Source organism: Rhinatrema bivittatum, chromosome 6, assembly GCF_901001135.1.
Source record: "Rhinatrema bivittatum chromosome 6, aRhiBiv1.1, whole genome shotgun sequence".
In the NCBI taxonomy this organism is placed as follows: Eukaryota; Metazoa; Chordata; class Amphibia; order Gymnophiona; family Rhinatrematidae; genus Rhinatrema; species Rhinatrema bivittatum.
In genome coordinates this window covers 38310896-38335114 of record NC_042620.1, presented here as the reverse complement: position 1 = coordinate 38335114, position 24219 = coordinate 38310896, and the positions used below count along the sequence as shown (strand labels likewise).

The 24219-nt window shown below is 42.4% G+C and overlaps 1 protein-coding gene across 3 annotated transcripts in view; it reads left to right on the top strand.

The window, feature by feature from the left end:
* FAIM (Fas apoptotic inhibitory molecule) overlaps positions 1 to 24219 on the top strand; it is a 77371-nt gene that overhangs the window by 11198 nt on the left and 41954 nt on the right. Inside the window, exon 1 of one of the 3 annotated variants that reach the window (XM_029605301.1) lies at positions 18870 to 18893. The exons of the other annotated variants lie outside the window; for them this stretch is intronic. The gene's annotated coding sequence lies outside the window, so the exon portion shown is untranslated. Of the gene's footprint in view, positions 1 to 18869; positions 18894 to 24219 lie in introns of those variants that run through there. 3 annotated transcript variants of the gene reach the window in all.

Sequence of the window (24219 nt, the reverse complement as noted above, 5' to 3'; positions counted from 1 at the left end):
TTGAAATCGTCGGTTCAGTGTGCTGCGGCAGTCAAAAAAGCAAACAAGATGTTGGGAATTATTAGGAAGGGAATGGTGAAAAAATGGAAAATGTCATAATGCCTCTGTATCGCTCCATGGTGAGACCGCACCTTGAATACTGTGTACAATTCTGGTCGCCACATCTCAAAAAAGATATAATTGCGATGGAGAAGGTACAGAGAAGGGCTACCAAAATGATAAAGGGAATGGAACAGCTCCCCTATGAGGAAAGACTAAAGAGGTTAGGACTGTTCAGCTTGGAGAAGAGACGGCTGAGGGGGGATATGATAGAGGTGTTTAAAATCATGAGAGGTCTAAAACGGGTAGATATGAATCAGTTATTTAGTCTTTCAGATATAAACTCTGGAATTTTTTTGCCAGAGAACATGGTTAGTTCAGTTAGTAAACTGTGTTTAAAAAAGGATTGGATAAGTTCTTGGAGGAGAAGACCTTTACCTGTTATTAATTAAGTTGACTTAGAAAATAGCCACTGCTCTACTATTACTAGCAATGGTAACATGGAATAGACTTAGTTTTTGGGTACTTGCCAGGTTCTTAATGCCTGGATTGGCCACTGTTGGAAACAGAATGCTGTGCTTGATGGACCCTTGGTCTGACCCAGTATGGCATGTTCTTATGTGGAAAAGATGTCCGCCCAGGGTATCTCGGAGGGTACTGTTTCAACCCAAGCTAAGTGGTTGTCTGGGGGCGCCAAACCTCATTTGGTATTACACTTCGGCCCAATTGCAGACTTTGGTTGTTTGGCATAGGCAGTGTGAGCAGAAACAATGCATATCCATTGATTGGAATTTAGTGGGAGAGACCCCTTTGTCAGCTCTACCCTGCAGCCTAAGCAGACATGGTGACGATTAGGTGATATACCTCCTAGTACTCTAACTACTTTACATGTTTGGTCGCACTGGAGAGGGGCCTTGTAGGTGAATGACGATATTTTATAGTACTTCCTTATAATCATAATCTTGATTATTTACCGGGCCTGGAGAAAAGCTATAATAAGACCTGGGTGGATAGGGGTATCGTTTTACTTGGTCAGGTATGGGATGGTAGTGGTATCCTTTCTTGGTAAGTGTTTAAGTGTAGTTTTGAATTTAGATGATAAACATTTTTTGCGTTATGTTCAACTATGCCACTTAATCTATTCACCAGTTGTGCAACAAGATCTTCTTAAGGGATGAACCCTTTTTGAGGGTTGTTGCTCAAAGGCTGATACTTTGAAAGGGGCGATTTCCAAAGTATATAGAGCCCGATTCATTAAGCATTTTTCCCATGGACACAGAATGGGAGAAAAACCTTAGTGAATCAGGCCCCTAATTTGCTAAACAAGGAGTTGGAAGGTAAACCCTCCCATATATTGGCCTGGGAGGGTTTACCTGATTTTTTTTTTTTTTTTTTTTTTTTAATTCAGCCAAGAGTTCTATCTCAGTGGCGATCTTGGATAACTCATATAAAGTATCGATGATATTTAACGCCAGAGTGCCTTCATCGTATGTATCCCACAATCAGCGACTCTTGCTGGAGGTGTTATTTGGTGAACCAGGGTCTTTTTTTCCATATCTGGTGGATTTGCCCACTCATCCAGAAGTTTTGGCAAGAAGTTTACACACTAGTAGCAAATATCACTGGGTTTCAATTGGTGCCCTGCGTGAAATCAGCTTTATTAAATCTACCCATTACAGGTAGCAGTATTTCTAATCCGTCCCTAATCCGTCACATATTGTTGGTTACCAGGGGTGAAATTGCTTTACACTGGAAATTGCTAGTGGTTCTGTCTGTTAAACAGGTCCTAAGCCGTCTTGCCACTAGGCAGAAGATTTCTAATTTTGAGAAGGTTTGGTCCTCCTATGCTGGGCTTGATGGACCCTTGGTCTGACCCAGTTTGGCATGTTCTTATGTAACTTGGAAAGACTTCCATACGTAAGGGTCATGCTAATCTTGCCATTTTAATGAAAGGTTGAAGAATTTTCTGTTGCTAATGTTTATCTTTGCTACTATCTCCACTTGGAGTATTTTGTTTTGAGTAGGAGGTGGACTGTTTTTGTACTCAGCCTGTATTTGGCTTCACAATTGAGGTTGACCTATCCTTATTTGTACTATCTTTGTGATGCTTCGGCATAAGTTTATAGTGGTTGGGGCATGGAGGGGTGGGTGGGGGTTGAGTGGGTCATTGCATAATATTGTCAGTCTTTGGAGAAGTATATTTATACTAAGGTTTTGTTGTCAGTTACTTCAATAAAAATTTAAATTGAAAAAAAAATATGGTACATAGCCATGTTGGGTCCCTTGATGAAGGAAGTTTTCTGAAACTCTGCCACATCGGGAGCATATTATTTGAGCTAAGTGGATTGTGTTTGTTAGCGATTTATGGGAATTATTGCACTATTCAAGACATTTATTCACGGCTATAGCTTTATAAATTTTTTATGAGTCAAATCACATTTTTTGTGGCACTACATTTGTTACATAATCATTGGTGGTTGGAGGGTCGTTAATGATTATATTGAATTATATCTTAAGTAACCTGTGGCAGGTACCTTTAAATGATGTATATATGAAACCACCTAAATGTGTCAAAAACTACGTTACTCTGTATAAATCTAATCGGTGGTAGTTGGCCCAATGAAAATTTCAATCAAAGTATGAACAGCTTACCCACCAACAATTGTATCTTTCTTATTATAAAGATATGACCATCATATAGGGCATATATCATATTGTGTGGAAACACATTCCAAACTATGCCGATATTTAATCATAGGTCATCTTTTGTTGCATTTTTTTAAACATTTTTTGCTAATATCACCTTCACCACATGAAGTGTTGTACCATAGTTTATACATTTCTCTTCCAAGAACTTGTCCAAACCTTATTTAAACCCAGCTATGCTAACTTCCTTAAGCACAACCACTGGAAATTAATTCCAGAGCTTAATTGCACGTTGAGTGAAAAATAATTTTCTCCTATTTGTTTTGAATGTGCTACCTACTACTTCATGGAGTATCCCCTTTCGTATTTTTTGAAAAATTAAATAACTGATGTACTTTTACCTGTTCTATGCCACTCATGATTTTATAGACCTCTATCATATTCTCCCCTCAGTCTTCTCTTCTTCAGTTTCAATAGCCTTAACCTCTTTAGCCTTTCCTTATAGGGGAGCCCTTTCATCTCCTTTATCATTCTGGTCACCCTTCACAGTACCTTTTCCAATGCAACTATATCTATTTTGAGATGCGGTGACCAAAACTGCACATAGTGCTCAAGGTGCGGCCTCACCATGGAACGATAGAGGCATTATGACATTTTCCATTCCTTTCCTAATAATTCCTAACGTTCTGTTTACATGTTTAATGACTGCTGCACACTGAACTAAGGATTTCAATGTATTGTCCACTATGATTCCTAGATACTTTTCCTCTGTGGTAACTTCTAATATGGAAACTAACATCATGTAACTACAATGTGGATTACTTTCCCCATGTGCATCTCTTTACACTTGTCCATTTTAAACTTCATCTGCCATTTAGATGCCCAGTCTTCCAGTCTTGCAAGGTGCATCTGCAATTTTTCACAAATTACTTGTGATTTAACAACTCAGAATTATTGTCATCTGCAGATTTGATCATCTTGCTCATTTCTCTTTCCAGATCATTTATAAATATATTAAAAAGCACTGGTCCCAGTACAGATCCCTGAGGCACTCCACTGATTACCATTCTCCACTGAGAAAACTGAATATTTAGTCCTACTCTTGTTTCCTATCTTTTAACCTGTTTTCAGTCCACAGTAGGACATTGCCTTCTATCTTGTGACATTTTAATTTTCTAAATAGTCTTTCCATGAGCACTTTATCAAATGTCTTCTGAAAATCCAAATACACTATATCCACCAGATTACAATTATTTTATTTATATAGTAACATTTATCTCAGGTCAAGCAGGATGCTAGTCCTCACATATGGGTGACATCATTGATGGAGCCCTATTGCGGAAAACTTTCTGTCAAAGTTTCTAGAAACTTTTGACTGGCACTCTGAGCCCACTGAGCATGCCCAGCATGCCATGATATTCTCTGCCACAGGGGTCTCCCTTCAGTCTTCGTTTTCCACGCTGCTGTTGGCATCACGGAGCAGGAGCCTGTGTGAGAGTTTCTCACAAACTTTCTGACTAAAAATCAGATTAAAAATAATTCTCTCTCTCCCATATCGGGGTCTCCCATGTTACCACTGGCTGGTGAATAATTTTTTCTCATTTTACTCTTTGACTAAAACTATTTTTTTCTCTCCTCATTTCCATTGACGGTTGTCGAGGAAAATATGGCCACGGGATTTAAGAAATGTCCCAACTGTAATCGGACTATGTCCATTACAGATCCACACTTCGAGTGTGTCCTTTGTTTAGGTAAAACGCACGATGTCACAACTTATCCACAGTGCGCTGAGATGACACGAAGGGTCAAAAGGCCCGCCAAGAAAAGATGGAACGTTTATTCCATCTACAACTCTTGCCTTCCCCGTCGACGTCTACTCAATAGTCTCCGGCCGGAGTATCGAAATATAAAATCGTCGTTCGGAAGGCTCGGGGGATCGTTCATCGCCGCCCCCCATCTGTGGCATCGACTAGGTCAGCGGCAGAACACTGACCAAAGCATCGACATCATCACTCATCCATACCAGAGACGCTTCTCTCCCCAGAGGAATCGACCGCAAAACGGCCTCGACTTCAAGAAACATAGAGGCCTTCGACGCCAAGGCCTTCACCTCCGCTTGATGCCCTGTGGAAGGACTAACAACACCTCCACCGCCAACATAAGAAATTGCCATGCTGGGTCAGACCAAGGGTCATCAAGCCCAGCATCCTGTTTCCAACAGAAGCTGAACCGGGCAATTACTCAAACACTAAGAAGATCCCCATGCTACTGATGCAATTAATAGCAGTGGCTGTTCCCTAAGTAAACTTGATTAATAGCTGTTAATGGACTTCTCCTCCAAGAACTTATCCAAACCTTTTTTTTTTTTTTTAACCCAGCTACACTAACTGCACTAACAACATCCTCTGGCAACAAATTCCAGAGCTTTATTGTGCATTGAGTGAAAGAATTTTCTCTGATTAGTCTTAAATGTGCTACTTGCTAACTTCATGGAATGCCCCCTAGTCCTTCTATTGTTCAAAAGTGTAAATAACCGGGTCACATCTACTCGTTCAAGACCTCTATCATATCCTCCCTCAGCTGTCTCTTCTCCAAGCTGAACAGCCCTAACCTCTTCAGCCTTTCCTCATAGGGGAGCTGTTCCATCCCCTTTATCATTTTGGTTGCCCTTCTCTGTACCTTCTCCATTGCAACTATATCTTTTTTGAGATGTGGCGACCAGAATTGTACACAGTATTCAAGGTGCGGTCTCACCATGGAGCGATAAATAGGCATTATGACATTTTCCGTTTTATAAACCATTCCGTTCCTAATAATTCCTAACATTCTGTTTGCTTTTTTGACTGCTGTAGCAAACTGAGCCGACGATTTTAAAGTATTATCCACTATGATGCCTAGATCTTTTTCCTGGGTGGTAGCTCCTAATATGGAACCTAACATTGTGTAACTACAGCAAGGGTTATTTTTCTCTATATGCAACACCTTGCACTTGTCCACCTTAAATTTCATCTGCCATTTGGATGGCCAATCTTCCAGTCTTGCAAGGTCCTCCTGTGTAGCTGCTCTGTCTGCTCCAGCTATCACGGAGGAATTGACAGATTTTTATCTGTCAAGCGGTGCTCCAAGCATTTGAAGGACCATCGACCACCGATGCCCACGTCTATGCCGGTGCCTGCACCGATGCCGGTACCAATACAGAGGCCATTGCTTCCACAGACACCGAGGCTGCCGTCGACACCGATGCTTCCACCATCTCGATGCCCAGCCCAATGCCTGAACCAGTCCCGTCGATGCAGACGCCTGTGCCTGGGGCCCCAGGATAGCCAGAATTAGCCTTGTTCCAGTTACTTATGAACAGGTTCAACGCAATTGTCAGTGCTTTACCACAGAAACAGATTCTGGCAAAACCATATGAAGAACTCCCTGGACGGATACCGATGGATGATCCACAGCCGGGTCCTTCAGGGCTTTCTCGGCCACCAAGGTCTTCTCCCACTTCCCCATGTCTAGAAGACCCTTACGATTCCTGGGAGGACAGACACACGGATACTTCTTCTGAGAGTTTTATGTCTGACCCTTCTCCTCCTCCGAAAGGAAAATATCCCCACCGGAAGATTTATCCTTCACTAATTTTGTTAAGGATATGGCGGACACCATTTACTTTGGTATCAGAAGAGGACACAAGACAACAAACGGAAGTCCTACAGTTCGTGGACCCTCCAAAAGACGTTTTGGCTATCCCTGTCCACGAAGTACTATTAGAATTACAGCACAGACTCTGGGAGCATCCATGCTCCGTACCATCTATAAACAAGAGAGTGGACACTACTTACTTAGTTCAAAATGTCCCAGGGTACCAGAAATCACAGCTGCCTCATAAGTCAGTTGTTGTTGTTGAGTCTGCACTCCTCCTGGGAAGGATCACAAATTCCTGGACTCCTTGGGCAGGAAAGTCTATCAGGGAGCCATGCTTCCTGATATAGAATATCGCTTTGAGAACAAGTATAGAAAATCTGTACTTTAAAAAACTACGCAATTATGTATGAGTGTTTTATTGTCTGTGTGTTGTCTGTATAGGTGTGTTTTGGTGTTTTGAGTATTTGTGTTTATCTGCCAAGAACAAGGTACAGAGAGAGAGGCTATCCCTCGACAAGCAGGCATAAATTAGCCATTATACACGGGTGACGTCATTGCACAAGATGGACCCAACTCTTAGAGTTCATTAAAGACTACTGAGCACGCACTGGAATTCCTGTGCTAGCGCACTACCTTGTGAGCCCCTCAGTCTATGCTTATTCAAGCGACCTTATGGATATGCCTGGTGTCTTATAATTTTCTACTTTTTTGGGGCCTAGAGCTCCTATCTGCCTCATTGATTTTTGGTTTGTCACAGAAATAAAGATGAGAAAATAAAGTAAATATGTATAAAGTGGTACATTTTTATTGGTCTTAGACTTTTGGCACTCAAAAGCTAATCAAGAAATATATTAAGTTAGTCCATTAAAAAGGGGTGTGTGTAAATGTGCATGTTTACATATTTAGGGTTGTGCATTCCTTGGACATTCAATTCATTCGTTCATGTTGCATGCGTATCTCTAGTATGTAAGTTGTTCATGTGCTATGGTATGCCACTCGCATACTAGAGATATGCGTGTAAAGTGAAATGATTATTATATAATAGGAAGTATATCCCATTCCTGGTACCCATTAGGAGCAAGATTGATTAAGTTAGGGCGAGAGTACATTGTACAAATCTCATCTTTGTGTACCTTTCCTCACTTCACATCACATCAAATCTTCACTGATGTGTACTGTGCTGTTCGTATTCTGATTGTGCATGTAAAACTGCCCCCCCCCCCCCAAAACCGTAGACCACCTCCAAAACCTCATCCCGAGTTACTAGTTGACCCTCCAACAGTGGTATAGTTGACTATTATGAGTTTCTCGCTCGCTCTCTCTCACATTGCAGTAACTCAAAAATGACCATTGCCTCCCCCCTTTTTATTTTTTGTTTTAATCATAGGCACTATTCATGCAAAATTTATGACAAAATGTTGAATCTAGGTTTTAGATTGTGAGCCCTTTAGGGACAGAAAAATAACTACACTACCTGAATGTAATCTGCTTTGAAGTTCTGAAAAGTGGAATATAGAAATAAATAAATATACAACTGCTTGTTGCAGTTTCTAGTTAAATATTTGTCGGTGTGCTTATTTTTTATATTTTGTTCTCTTTATTCTGAATTTGGTGAGGGGTCTGTCTGTGTTCTGCCTGTGCCAGACCACGGTGAGGTATTCTTTTAGGGTATAGTTTCTGTGTAGGGATCTATAGCAGTTTGGCTGGTTCTATTTCTTAATAGGTGGTGTACTGATGTTTTAGGGCCTGGTGTAATATTTGCAGTGTTGCTTTTTCATAATGTAGGGTTTTTACTGTTTGAGTGTTTAAAGTTAGTGCTGTTTTGATATGGGAAGTTTACTATATTGTAATTTAGTTTAGTCATGGCTTTGTTAAGGTTAAGCCCACATCCAACATGTTACAATAGGCCTAATACCATATAAGTTCCAAGTATTTCTTTTATTTCTTTGCAGGTTTTTATGATTGACACCACAGCAATGCATATAAATATTATATGCATGTTCTGATATTTTTATTTTAGAAGACTGAATGGCCTTTTTCATGTAAAATCTTCTTACAAATACATAACTTTTAATTGTGTGTGTGTGTGGAGGGTGGGCTGGGGGTGCAAGGCTGTAAGGTTTGCCTAGGGTACCTAATATCTTTACACCAGCCCTGGCTGCACTGGCTCCATGTGAGGAAGCAGAATTCTATCTGGAGCTGGGCTATCATGGGCCAGGTTCTCCCCAAGCTCTGCTGCAGCAGTGATGCAGATAGTCGTGGCCAGGGCTTATTTTCCTTTTTCTTAAGCCCCGGAGAAGGCAGAAAATGTGGATCATTTCTGGTCAAAAACCTCCCCCCCTCCCCAGGCAGAGCAGAGCCTAAGGAATGATAAAAGCAGCAGTCTGTGTCATACAGTCAGTGAGAATGTGCTGGAGTGGGGAGGCCCTGAGAAGTGGAGGCTGTTACTGTCATAGAAAGGGAGGGGGTGAACCAGAAGGAGATGCCTGTGAGTGTTATGAGGCTTCAGTCTGAGGTGGCCGGGTTGAGCTCTTAGAGGGGTAGCTGGCTGCGGCAGTGCTTGGGCAGGGAGGCACTCACTGAATGGGCACGAGAAGCAGCACAACAGCAAACGTCTTTGTGTATGTGCGCGTCTGAGCCACTGGCTGGCAGTGTGGTTATCTCATTACTTGGCAACAGGTTCACAAGATGATTGGTTGACCAGAAACTTTAACACCAGACTAGGAATCCAGGATATATGATGGATGTAACCAACCTTGTGAGGGACCCAACCGATTGCATAGATGGAAGGGGATTGCAACTCCGTTTCCTCACCCTGGTTTAGGATGTGCTCTACTTAGCTTTTTAGGAAAAAAGATGACATTTATGTTGGAGAATTTTTGTCTCAATTCTTCAGGCTCTAGATCACATGATGTACTTCTCAATGATTAGCTCAATGTACTTTTGGGAGGTGTTAAAGCAACTGTTGCACAGAAAGTAAATGAGTGAGTGTCAGATACCTTGTGGGCCTGTTTTGAAAACATCCCCCAGGCTGATATTTGCCTGCAACCCACCCCTGCTTCCTGGTCAATTTTGCCAAGTCGAACCTGGTTGCAGCTCAGAGAATTCAGTTCATAGGAGTCTGGATAGACTCCCTTCAGAAAAAGGCATGTCTCCCTTTCAAAAGGGCTGTGTTGCTGTTGGATCTAGGAGTATACTTCAGCAAGATAGTGTCAGAAAGATCAGTCCTGGTCTTCCTCAACCATATGTACTGTTGCAGTACATTTGGTGCCCTTGAATCATCTGCACAACATAACCAATCTTTTTGTTTTGTCTATATTTATCTGTTGAATGTATAACTATGAATGTCATCTTGTGTACCATTGTGATCTATACATGGACCGACGGTATTTTTTTTCTTTTAAAAGGACTCCTGTTTCCTCAGTACCCTGGAACATTGTAATGTGTCCTAATTTATTTTTAAGTTTTACTACTTTGTGCAAGTTGCTCTGATTTTCTTCTCCTTCCATTAACTTGGCTTGTTTGTATTTTTGCTGGTGGGAAATAATTTTGTTTTATGTTTGTATTGCTGGCTGTAAATTGATTTGAGCATTTCACATGAATATAATGAATCTAGCAGTATACTGTGTACATTTTTAATTTCCTTCATGTCCTGCACACCAGTCCAGACCAACAGGGTTTCCCCTCCTACCAGCAGATGGAGGCAGAGAACCAATTCCATGCCTTCATGCCCCCTCTGTATATAACACGATTTAGTCAGAGGAGGCTTCAGTAGTTTTCTGCTTCTACCAGATGATAGGCAGATGGTCTGACAAGAAAAAAAAAAAAGAAAGATGGGCCTCTGAGTTTAACTACCCAGGAAATTGGTAGCATTCCTTGCTGCTGGCCAGGGATGAGTTGGGGGATCGGGTGTAGGGATGGATGATAGTGTCCACTCTTCCCTATCGCTGAGGCAGTCAAGAGTTGGCCTCTATATGTCCACTCTTCCCTATCGCTGAGGCAGTCAGGAGTTGGCCTCTATATGTCCACTCTTCCCTATCGCTGAGGCAGTCAGGGGTTGGCCTCTATATTTCCCAGGGCATGGGAGTAGCAGCGGGAATAGAGCTGCATAACAAGACCACAGGAAACTCGGTCCATGCTGCCCCTCCCCCCCCTTGGAGAGCAGGTATGGAGAATGAGCTCCTTTTGCAGGATCTGCAGTGAGGAAAAAGAGCAGCGCAGCATGCAAGAGGAAGGAGAGTATTTGATTGTAGACTGGTGGTCCCATCACTATCCACACCGCTGGCACAAGGGCCCCCTGGAATATCAGGCCTGCAAAGATCTTCTCCTATATAGGAGCCAATGCAGGAAAGCCAGAGGTCCCCAAGTTCAGAGGGGTCGTGAAGCCAGAAGTTTTCAGTGCACTTTATCGAGAAGATGCACAAGGCCTATTTAGAGCTAAAGGGGGCAACAGAGTAAACAGCCCCGGGGCCCTGGGGGCAGGAGACAAGGTCCTTCCATAAAGAGAGCATGTTGGGATTGGAAGGGGGAGTGTTCCCTTTGTGCCATGAGCTCAGGGGAACTCAGACAAGGAAGAAGAGCTAAAAGAGGGAGAACTGCATTTCTAGATCGAAAATTCAGAAGTCAGGCTGTTTAGATAGCAGAAGATGAGTGCTCTTATTTCTAAGTCTCTAAGGCTGGAGGAGGGCAGATAAAGGAGGATATGCCCAAAGGGAACCCAATCCTAACAGGCATCAAGAAGCTGATGAAAGCATTTGTGTTGCACTCTGCCATTCAGGATATGATGGCAGTGGAGTGGGAGACTCCATTGCTGGCATTAAAAAAATTTCAGAACCGTGGAAAAGCTGTATCCCCTGCAAGGAAGAGAGAAAATCTTTAGATGCAGTAACGGCATTGTTAAAGAGAACTACAATTCCAGTAGAAGGTGGTTCAGCTCTGAAGGACCCACAAGTTAAGTTAGAAACTTCTATCAAAAGATCCTTTGATCTAGCTAGCTTAGCCCTGCAAGCAGCAATCTGCAAGGGCTTTGTGGCAAAGTCAATGGTCTGCCGGTTACCGCAGGGGCAGACTACATAGGTCTGGACCAAATACTCCTGGAATCAGGGGCAGTCTTTCTGGCGGACACCTTATGTGACCTCATAAGAATCTCTTCCAAGCAGGTGGCCACATCAGTCATTTCCAGGCAATTGCTGTGGCTGAGAAACTGGTCAGCAGATTCAGCTTCCAAAGCAAAGTTAACCAGACTACCCTTTAAAGGGAACCTGTTGTTTGGTGAAAATCTGGCCAAAATCGTAAGAGTTTGGAGAATCAATAGCGCAGAGACTGCCAGAAGACAGGAGGCCCATAGCCAGAGGTCCTGGCTCAAAACCTCAGCTGAATGATTTCAAATAATATAGGCCAGGAACAGTAGGGGTACAGAAGGTTGTCTTCCGGGAAGTTGCAGCTCTTTCGAGGCAGTAGGCAGGGAAGTCACAAGGGTAAATTCAGAGAGGTGTCTTCAAGGAAAAGGACCCTATGACAGTTACAGAAGCCATTCCTTGATCCCAACAGTGGGAGGCTGCCTGCAAAGGTTCTTCGAGAAATGGATCCATATCACAGGCGACAGATGGGTACTGGAGGTGGTTTGCCATAGTTAAGCATTGAAACTGAAGGCTCCAATACACAAAAGTTATGTCAGAGTGTCTTTCAGGGGCATAAAGTAAAAAGAGGTCTGGAAGACAGTACACAGGTTATTTCAGTTGGGTGAATTGTGCCTGTACCGAAGCAAGAGCAAGAAAGAAGAAAATACTCAATATATTTTATTGTACCAAAGGATGAAGGGACATTTCATACGGTAATAGACCTAAAAGGAGTAATTAATAGAGATGTGAATCGTGTGCCAGATCGTCTTAACGATCAGATTCGGCTGGGGGGGGGGGGGGGGAATCTGATTGTTAAGATATGTGAGTATCTAACCTCAGTAACATATGCAGAACACAGACTCTCACCACATACAGAATAAAGAGATAAAGTATAAATAGAAACCTGCAGACAAAAACTGAAATTGAAACTGCAACAAGCCAGACTGTATGCAGTGCAAAAATGGAAAAACAGAAACATCACCATTCTTCATTAAATATCAAACAATAACATAAAGATATATAAAGCATCAATCATAATAGTAAAACCAAATTCATAAAAAGAATACATATTTCAAAACAGAGACACAGGAAATAATACCCCAAAATTTAAAATAGGATTAAAAAATCTCCAGCTCTCCATACTATAAAATAAATAAATAAATACCTGGGATCTTTTGATTTCCACTTACCCAGAGATTGTTGTGTATTTGGGGGAAAAGGGCCACACAGTCTTTATCTTCTGTTTCTCCCCTTCACACACACAGGCATTCTGTTCCTCATACACATGCAGATGCTCGCTCTCTCCTACACACGAGGGGCTCGCACTCTGTTTCGTACACAGGTGCTCTGTTTCTCATGCACACATTCAAGCTCACTCATGCAGGCACTCTCTCAAACACTCATGCAGGCTTTCATGCACACGAGCATTCTCCCTCATGCATGCATACAATGCAGGCTCTCTCACACACACACACACACACATTAAGCCTCCTCTCTTCTATTGGGCTTTGGGCATACCCGCATGGCTCCTTATTTACTGCTGGAGGGGAGGTAAGAGGAGGTCAGTGTGTCTGATGGCCCTGCAACTGGCAGATTTGTCTTTCTTGCAGTCCTGTAGGCCTTTCATCGAGCCGTGGTGGGTAGGGCTCTGCCGTGGCAGTTTGGACACTGTTGCGGCCCTGCTGAGATATTCTTCTGCAGAAGCTCTTCTCAGCAAGAACTGAGAAGTCCATGTGGGAAGAGATGTTTATAGTAACATATTTGTGTCTTTTCTAATATAGAGGGGTAACTATTCTATATACCGTAAGTTAATACTCTAAGAGGGGAGATGGGTAACACGCTTGCAATCAGGTCATGGGAGGTGACATTAGTCCTCACGTCCAGCAATGGATACAAAGGGAAGAGGAGGGGATAAGGGGGGGACCTACAAGTCTGGGTTCATGTGAGGGACATAATATCATAGCTATCCCGCTTGTGGTTGGGAGCTCTGTAGTGCTGTGCTAGGTGACCTATCTATAATCTATATATGTTCCACAAATGGGTGATTTGAAAATTCTCTCATTGAATGTTAAAGGATTAAATGCCTATTATAAAAGGAAAAATCTATTTCAGGATATTGGCAGGGCAAAAGTGGATATCTTACTGTGTCAGGAAACTCATTTTAAAAGAAAGCTATGAGAAACTCATGGTTTCACCACAATATCCAATGCAATATTATGCGGCTGCTACTAAGAATAATAAGTATGGAGGCGTGGGGGTGCTCTTTGCCAAAGATCATCATAGATGTGTTATCTGTGCTTAGGGACACTGAGGGCTGCTATATTATAATTAAGTTTAAAATGCTTTGTATACCCTAGTGAATGTTTGCACACTGAACCAGGGACAGGGGTCCTATCTGCAAAATATCTCTAGTGACCTGCAGCAGTGGGCTGAAGGCCACCTTATCATAGGGGTTGATTTCAATCTCACTAGATACCCTTTTCTAGACTCTAGCAGTGGGAAGCATGGCTCTAGTAGTGCACATAGAAAGAGTTTCAAACGACTGATGAGGGATTGGCAGCTGATTGATGCTTGGTGGTTGTTTCACCCAGGGGAAAATAATTATACCTTCTACTCTAAAGTCTATCAATCCTATTCTCGGATTGATTACCTCTTAGTTGATAAAGCGCTAATAAATCATACCCAGGCTACAGGAATTGAGTCATTCACGTGGTCCGACCATGCAGCTATCTGGATACAGCTTATGGGAATGGGAGCCCCCTCAGGAGAACGCTATTGGAAATTAAACGAAAGTCTCCTTGATATTCAATTCTGTAAGGATCTGGAGACTGACATTGACCACTACATAAGCGACAATAACATAGGGGGTGTTTCTGCAACTGTAGTCTGGGAGTACCTTAACGCTGTGGTTCGAGGAAAATTAATAGCACGAGCGTCACATTTACGTAAAGTGCAAAATAAAACCCGTCTGGAACTGTTACAGCGGATAGGTAGGCTGGAGATAAGACATAAACGGAATCCGGAGTTAACAATAGGCAAACAGCTTGAAAACCTGAGGGCGGAACTGAAAGACCTTTCTCATAAGGAGACAATATTTCATTTAGATAAGGTGAAGCAAAAGTATTTTGAAGGGGGCAATAAGGCTGGCTGCCTACTGGCCAGGAAACTGAAAGCTAGGGTTACCCAAAATCAAATGTTGAAGATTCGGAGTGAGACTGGGGAAATTTTATCAGACAATGATAGCATTAGAGAGAGAGTTATACAATTTTATCAAAAATTATATTCTAAACGGGAAGACATCTCTCCTATTGCGATAGAGAAATACTTAGAGGATATTGATATGCCCCAACTGGATAATCTTCAACAAACTCATTTAAATCAGGATATTACCATTGTGGAAGTTCAAGAGGCCCTTAAAGATTTGAAAATGGGTAAATCTCCAGGGATAGATGGTTTCTCCGCGGGCTTCTATAGACGATTTAGTGCGCTGATTGCTGCCCCATTGCGAGATGCTTTTAACCACTTGTAGGGGGAGGGACAGTTTACCACAATGGCCAATAGAGCGGGCATTACCATTCTAGCCAAACCTGGGAGAGATGCGACGATCTGCGGGTCCTATAGACCCATCTTTCTCATCAATTTGGATTTAAAGATCTTGGCAAAAATTTTGGCGAATAAACTAAGTTGTGTTGCTACACATCTGATACATGTGGATCAAACAGGATTTATCCCGGGTCGCCTAGCAGCGGACAATGTTCGATGGGTGGTGAACTTAATCTGGAAGGCTCAGTCCACAGCCACACCCCTAGTATTGTTGACTGAAGATGTGGAAAAAGCCTTTGACCTAGTGCACTGGGATATTACCTATTTGCAGTTTTACATAAGGTGGGCCTGGGGGGTCAGTTATCCACATGGATACGCAAATTGTATTACAAGCCCAGCGCCTGTATTAAGGTCAATGGGGGATATACCAATCTCTTTGATATCGCCCAAGGTACTAGGTAGGGGTGCCCATTATCTCCTTTGTTGTTTGCGCTTTATTTAGAACCCCTGGCTGCCAGAGATTCAAGGAATAAGTCGGAAACCAGGAGTATAAGCTTTCCATGTTTGCCGACGATGTGTTGTTCACCATGGCTTACTCAGAAAGCTAGTTACCTCCATTAGTGCATGAATTTCAGAAGTTTAGCGCTATTTCTGGCTACCAGCTGAACGTTGACAAATGTGAAATCTTAAATGTGACACTTCTTGCAGACATATTCCACAGACTGAACAGGCAGCATCTCTTTAAATTAGTACACTCCACTTTAAAATATCTAGGTGTACAACTTGGCCCTGAACTAGACAAACTTTACCAAACCAATTATGGTGGTATTTGGGGAAAAATTATGTCCGATCTACAAGCTTGGGAGCGGTTAGATATTTCTTGGCTAGGTAGAGTGGCTATGGTTAAAATGAATATTTTGCCTAGGTTAGGTTATTTTTCAGACCCTTCCCATTGCAAGACCGGTGGGGGCTATTCAGGGTTGGCAGAGGAAGCTCTTGCAATTCATTTGGAGGAGGAGACCCCCGAGAGTGAGCAGACAGGTTTTATATCTCCCTAAGACTCGGGGAGGCTTGGGGGTCCCCTGCCTCCAGTGGTATTATGCGGCCTCTCAATTAAGATCGCTGCTTGATTAGCACAGTCAGTCAACAGACAAACGGTGGGTGCAGTTGGAAGAAGCTCTGGTGCCGGGTGTCCATTTGGCCAAATTAGCATGCTTACCTAGACAATCTAGACGGTTGCCAGAGATATGCCCGCCAACTGTACTACAAACCCTGAACTGTTGAGACGCATGGAAAGTATCTTTGACGGGATCCTGGGCTGCCTACATGCGTACCCCTATCTTTCTAAATCCAGCATTTACACCGGGTATGGCGAGACCCTTAGCTAGGAGTTGGGAGACATAGGGATGTGACTCTCTTCACTTGTACTTTTGTATATTATCCAGTTAGCCCTTTTTCCTCGTTCATTGTAATTTCCTTTCTCAGTTACTTGTAAACCGACATGATGTGTCCTACGAATGCCGGTATAAAAAAAGTGTTAAATAAAATAAATAAAATGTAAGCGATTGGAACATGTTTGGAGTCAAGGGCGATTGTGGACTTTTCAGGAGTTACAGCAGAAATTTGATCTACCCAGTTCTTCTCATTATTTTTATTGTCCATTACATCATTATATATTTCAAACTGGGATACATCTAGATCTCCAGAAAGGGAAAACATTATTTGAAGGTTTTTGCGATGCAGCAGGTTCCCTCTGTAAGGTAATCTCTCGAATATATTCTCTATTGAATGGAGAATTGACCTTTAAGCCGTCCCATATCCAGGGATGGGAAAAGGACTTGGGGATTACTATGATGGGCCACCACCTTTTTGGCTATTAATAGATGCTCCATTGCATCCTCAATAGTGGAACATGGCTATAAAATGTTGTACAGATGGTATCTTACGCCATCAAAACTCCATAGATTTTATTCGCAGATCTCTGCACAGTTCTGGAGGCAATGTGGAGCATCTGGCACATATTTGCATATATGGTGGTCATGTCCCATAGTGATGAAATTCTGGGATAGTTTTACTCAATTGCTGTTGGACATGGTGGGATACCCGGTGATTAAAGACCCGGCTGTATTTCTCCTACATTTTTATGGGGACACACAAACTCGCCCAGAGGACTATTTTATACAACAAGCCATTCTAGTGGCCAGAATGGAACTGGCTTGTCATTGGAAACAAGATTGGGTATCCACCATGGCTATGGTATTACGAAGGCTGAAGACAGTCTGTTATTTAAACAAATTAACTGCAGTCAGACAAACAAATAGCCAAATTTGAGATACACTGGAAATGTTGGTTTGCTTGGAAGGAGAGGATACATGATTGTTAGTGTGATTACTTCTTTCCTTCTTTACTTCGTTACTCAGCAGCTATACACTCTGATAACTTAGGTGAGCGGGAGATAGATAGTGGTCCAGTCTTGGGGGGGGGGGGGGGAAGAATTAAAACTCAGACAAAAATGATAGAGGTTTTCATTTTAATGGTTTATTGTTATATGTGATCAGCTTGTATAGTATTACAAATTGCTAGCTCTTTGATGGACAGTTGTTGCTATATTTGTTCTCACAGCTTGCATAATTCATGCTTACCTTTATATTCTACCTGTCTACCCTGTGTACAATTGATGACTGGGAGTCCTGTACAGTGACTTTCTGATGGGGAGAGACTTCATGAAAGGCTAACAAATTGATCCAGCAAGGCTGTGTCAGTATTATTTATCTGTGTTAATATTCTTGGTTAAATATGTACTGTTATGACATTAATTGTTTATCTACCAGTTCTGTATTTGGTAATTTTGTAACCATCCTGCCTGTTATTATTGATTAACCTCGAAATTATAAATAAAAAAAAAGAAACAGGCGCTACCAGATGGGCACAGCAGTAGAATATCATAGCCACCAGAAATGTGAGTTAACTTTTACCCCATGTCAGCCCAAGGAGTTAACAAAACACAGGAGTAAGGGGGTAAGGGCTTGACGTTGGAAGGGTTGTGTCCAAAATGGCCTTGATAGAAGACTGGCACTGGGCACCCCAGTTTGGATACAATTTTGCATGCAAGGTCATATGGGCAAGGCATGCCAAATGAAATGAAAGGGTAAGTTCTCTGGAACAGGCAACTGCAAAGCACCAAAGTGCATACAATTCTGCTGTAGGTGCTGTCCTAGAGAGTTTACCCTTTGGTTTCACTTGGCATGCGTTGCCTTGCATGCAGCTTGTGCCCAAATTAGGATGCTCGGTCACACTCCTTCCAACTTCATGCACCTACCAACGTCCTTACTCCTGTTTTAAAGCACTTTTCTGTTTAGTGCGGATTGTTCAAGTAACTCACATTTTAGCACTTTTTAAATTTAGTGCATTTATTTATTTGTTTACTCCAGCTCAATTTACAATCCATTAGCTTACTGCATCCTGTGGGGAACCCTATTTTTAACATCCATTTTAAATAAAACCAGTGTTAAAATTTAATTCCAGTTTTAGCAGGGGTTTTATTACATCAGCTCCAATGTGAAACATTGAGAACTTAAGAAAGGACAGATTTCAAGACCAACTGAATTGTATAAAATGGTTTTTGCTAATCCTGCTGCTTTAAATATTTTGCCTTATAATTCCTTTTAGTTAGCAGAAATCACACGGATTACTTCACAGAATATTATTACTGAGATGTGCACATTGTAATTTTAATATATGTGAGAGAGAATTAGGAAAGGATTAATCAACTGAAGTTGAATGACTGTTCATTTCATATCTTGTTGCTTTGCTGCTACTTTTTTCTCTCTCCTGGCTGCTCATTGGATTAGAGACAGCTTTGCTTACAATGGCATCTGGAGAGGAGATTACCTATGGAGATGAAGTAAGGTAAAACAATCTTCATTGCAATAATAAACCAGGCTGCAAAAGCATTTTCTGTTCAGAGATTTGATGTAATCATACTGCTATTTGTATTTCCTCCTTTTAAAAAGAGGAGACTATTCTATAACATGTATTTAAAAATATATTTTATGATTATTTATTCTGAAGTGACCTAGAGCAGTTAATGCACACAGTACCTTTGTATGCTAATAAATGTGTGTAGGATGAAACTTTAGCATCCATTTTCATTATTAAAGTTCTGCTAATGACCTAAACAGATACTTCTGTAAATCCAGTTTTCAAAAAATACTTTGGATGTCTTGTCACTTCTGGATATTTGGAACATGCTAAGAGTATTCACGCTGCCTGGTTCTTATTTCTAATGGGATAGTGCAACACTGCAACATTTTCTACAGCTGTATAAAATGTATTTGTGGTAAAGATACAAAAATGTCCCCCTCTCAACAAACTTAGACCTCTGCGTGATCTCTGAATCCATGAGTGGTAGGATCCACCCCTACTTCATCAGTTCTACTATTGTTATGTCTCTAGTACAATCAGGCATGAATTGGACTTTAATTATGGGTAATGTTATCCAACAGCACTGACACGGACCCATCTTTCAAACTCAGTAAAGCTTTATTGAGCATGCATGGAAGTTCCTATGCGCACACACTGCCTTATAAGCCCCTCTCAATCTTTCTTCTTCTAAATTACCATGTGGATATGTTCTTTTCTTGCTCTCAATTTTTTTTCTACTTGTGGCTTAGAGTATCCTTGTTTTTTTCTACCTTATTGTTAAAAACTTATTTTCACCACTGCCTCAGCAGCCTCTCCAATACAACTTTAAAGTTCTAGCTAAAAAATGATGAGAATGTGAAAGTCAGAGAAGCCTGTGGTGTAAGCAGGTTTAAAGCCTGCATATGTGGGTATCGTATGTCCATGACAGATACTCACATCATCTGTTATTGATGTTTGGGCCTGGACCATGACCCATCAAACTGTTACAGCTGTGATCACATGTCCCCCATGGCACAGCTGTATTGCGCCTGCAAGATGTAGGCCCATTGGTAGGCACTGATGAGTAAGAGCCCTAAACCTTGGTGCGAAACCACACAGTGGAGCTGATCTTCACAGAGTGAAATGTCTTTGGGCTCTTGACGCAAGGAGACAAGGCAGGACCTCTCCCCCTCTTGTCCCACAAGCATGAGAAAGCCCTACTACCCCTCACTTCATGGTGCCAGGCTCCAGAACAGTCCCAGGTTAGGGACTGAGCATGGTGCAGAAACTACCTGTGTCAGAGAAGGCACAGAGAATGACATTAAGTGGAAAGGGAGACTTCCTTTGGAGCTGTCCCCTTCAAAGCTGAAAAGAAGGTCAATGGCAAGGGAGCAAGCCCCTTCATGACACTGAGAAGGGGTGCAGATCCTGTCTTCATTTCTAGCATGGAAGATTGCCATGTCAACAAGACACCTGGGACTGACCAAGGCACCATTTCTGTCATCGGCACAGAGCACTCAGTCCAAGGCGCCATCTATGCACTAGGCATGGCAAGCTGTGGCACCATCTACAGTGCTGGAACAGAGCGCTGTAGTATGTAAGATCACAAGTCTTACTGTGGATATCACAGTGCAAAAGGAATTAGTGGCATCCTCTATAGCAGCAGTTCTCAACCGGTGTGTCGCGACACACCAGTGTGTTGCTAAGCACATGCAGGTGTCTCGCCACGCTTCCCAGTCTCCAGCTGACCCAGCGAAATAGGAAGTCCTCCTCCACCTGGGCTTAAAATGCTGATAGCCCGGGCGGAATAGGGCAGGAGAGCTGGAGTCAGTGGCACCAGCATATTCTCTTCTTCCTGCCACGGTCCAGAAGAGGAAGTGGTGTGCAGCGGCTGCGTGCGCGGGAAGAAGAATCCATGCTAGTGCGTGCATCATTGGCCCAAAGAAGAGAGGCGCAGCCTGAAGAGCAGTGCGGCGCAGACCAAAAGAGGAGCAACATCAGCCCCCATGGTGGATGGGAATCCTTTCTCGAGGCCGCGAGGGCTGGAAGTGGAGGAGGCTCCTGCTGTCGCTAGTTTGGTGGGGGTGGAGAGTGAGTAAGCAAGCATATGTGTTTGAGATCCTTTGTGAGTGTGTGTCAGCATGTATATGTGAGTGATTGAAAGCCTGTTTGTGTGAAAGTGTGTGTGAGAGAGATAGCATGAATGTAAGTGTATGAGTGAGAACCTTTTATGTGTGAGAGAGATAATGTGTATGTATGATTAAGAACCTGTGTGTATATAAAAGAGAGAGAACATGTGTGTCTGTGTGTGATTTGAGAGCCTGTGTAGGCAAGAGAGCATGTGATTGAGAGCCTGTGTGTAAGTGAGAGAAAGAGAGCATGTGTGCAAGTGTGTGAATGACAGTCTGTGTATGAGAGAGAAAGCATGTATGTAAGTGTGATTGAAAGCCTGTGTATGTGTGTGAAAAGACAGCATGTGTGTAAATGTGTGATTAAGAGCCTATATAAGTGAGAGAGAAAAAGCATGTGTATGTGTGTGTGATTGAGAGCCAGAGTGAGAGAGAGAGCTTGTGTGAGACAGAGAGTGGAGAAAGTTGCAAGCAAACCATCCCTCCTCTTGCGAATTCAAAATAATCTAAGGGCACCTGGATATCAAACATTCCTATGTATGCAGAGCCAATGTGAGAGAGAGAGAGAGAGCTTATGTATGACAGAGAGGAGAAAGTTGCAAGCAAAAACCATCCCTCTTCCTGCGAATTCAAAACTGTCTAAGGGCACCTGGATATCAAACGTTCCCAGGTATGCAGAGCAAAGCATTTTTTTTTATCCTTAATTTTCATTATTCGATCTTTGTGTTTACTATTTTGAAATATTTTATTGGTATCTATAAATTTTTGATATGAGTTTTTTTAATTATTGGATATTCCATTCATCAGCTATTTTGAAATCTGTTCTTTTTGTTAGTATGGTTTTACTGCTAATGATTTTATATTTCTTGATTTGTTTTGAAGACTGGTGAAGTTTCTCTCTTTCCTTTGTTACACTGCATACAGTCTCTCTGGCTTGTTGCAGTTTCCAGTTCAGTTTTTGTCTGCATGTTTCTAGTTATGTTTTATGGTCTCTTTATTCTTTGTTAGGTGAGGGTCTGCACATATGACTGAGGTGAGATATTCTGTTGGCTTGTAGTTTCTGTGTAGGGCTCTGTAGCAGCCTGATTTGGTCCATTTTCCTAATAGGTGGTGTATTGGTGTCTTAAGGCCTGGTGTAATATTTTCAGTGTTGCTTTTCTTAAGTAAGGTGATTACTGTTTGAGTGCTGGAAATTGTTTTTTGGTATGGGATGTTTACTATTTATACAATTTCTGTTCAGCCAGAGTACTTCTTTCCCTTGTGTCATTCTTAACAATAAAAATAATACTAGACCTTTTATTTTTTATTTCTGCCGTGAATTGTAATGAGTAGTATATCACACAGGTGTGTCACGATGGGAAAAAGGTTGAGAACCACTGCTCTATAGAGCAAAGTGCTGATATTCGAGATTGCTGGTGGAGCTGGCCACTGTTGTAACTGTGGTGCTGAGCTCCTCTTCAGTTTTACCCCTAACTCCACGCAAAGACAAGCCCATCTGAGTTTCTGAGGAAGATGTATTTACTCCAACTATGACTCAGAGGGTCCCCTAGCCAGTGGGAGCAAATTCATAAATATCAGAATATGGGGGGGGGCGAGCTGCAAGGACCATGGCCCCCCAAAATTTCAGATGGCAAGCATTGATGGAAATGGATGGCACATTTCCCCCCCTCTCCCTCTCAACTGCTCCAGAACAGCAACATTGGTGCAGTGGATGGCGCAATCTACCCTTCCCCACTCCACCCATATCCCCTAGCTAAGGAATGTTCAAACCTACAGCCTGATGACATGCTTTTTTTTTCATCCATCCTACCTAATCTGTTTGTTCCATTATTTTCAGCCCGCCAATGAATTGAAACAATATCAAGAACAATCGCCTGATATCACAGGCCTTTGTGATGATATTGACATGGGTATCGGCAGCCAGGAGAGGCGTCCTCTCAGAGCTGTAGCATAGTATAGCGAGAGCAGCATGGCCTCGGCAGAATCTGCAGCATGGCTTATGGAGCCTTAGAAAGAGGAATGGGTCGGCCCCCAGAAGCTCAAAGTCGTCCCATGGGTCATGGGGACTGAAGAAGAAGACTGGTACTGCTTCAAAAAGGAGGAAAAGTGAGTGAGTGGGGAGTTTTGACACTGGAAGTCAGAGAGCAACAGGTAGAGTCCTAATTTTTGTGTGCTTTCAAAATTTGGTGCCCTATGCACTTGCCTACATTGACTATACCTAAATCCAGCCCTGCCCACATTGGTGTGTACATCCAGTGCCAACAGCTCCTGTGGTAAAGTCCTCACTAGGAACTTTTGGATTATTCTCCAGAGAAGTCCCTTCAAGGATCAAATGATAAAGTGGGTTCTATCTTGTGAGTTCTATCCAGATGTTTCCCCTACAATCTAGCAGAGGTCTTCATCTTGGTCGCTATCTTCAATATGGTGTCATGGCCTAGTGTTCCTCCATGGTCGGGTGATGAGGAGGACTCCATGGAGATTCTATCTGATCCCCTTCCAGACTTGCTGCAACATACCTCCATGCCAGATTCTTGGATAAGTTGACTATAAATATCAGTGTTAAGAAGAAAAAGAATCTGAGAATGGATGTCTTCAGTTTCTGCAACCTCCAGCAGATTCTGTGACTATCCCAGTCCATAAGCTTCTCCAGGACTGTCTGTCAAGGATTTGGCAGATGCCATCATTGTGCTTCCTGGTGGCTCAGAAACAAGACTTAAAATATAGCATACAAGCTACCACAGGTTTTGGGATGATTTAGCTCCCACAACACGTGATGCTGGTCAGGTCAGCATTGACGCGTGCTAAACGCACTGTTACATTTCAACGGGGAAAAGACGAAGTTCTTAGAGTCCTTTTTGGTAAAAAGTTCTTCCAGATTTCTATGTTGAATGCCTGGATGGAAGCTCACAACTCTAGTACAGAATCTACATGAATGTTTCTATAAGTAAAAGCATTTGACAAAGTCATCATATCCAGATCAGGAGGATGTTCACTGGTCAGTGGAAGATGCAGAGGAATATAAAAAGCATCATATTCCATCTGTTCCATCTACTAAGCTTTAGATATCATAGCCAGAACTTTGGTGTTAGCACTGGGGCCCAAAGACTCATGGTTGCGAGCTAACAGCCTTTAAGAAGATGTGAATGACCATCTCACAGATGTGCCCTGCACAGGGGACAGCTTGATCGGTGATGAAGGTAAGC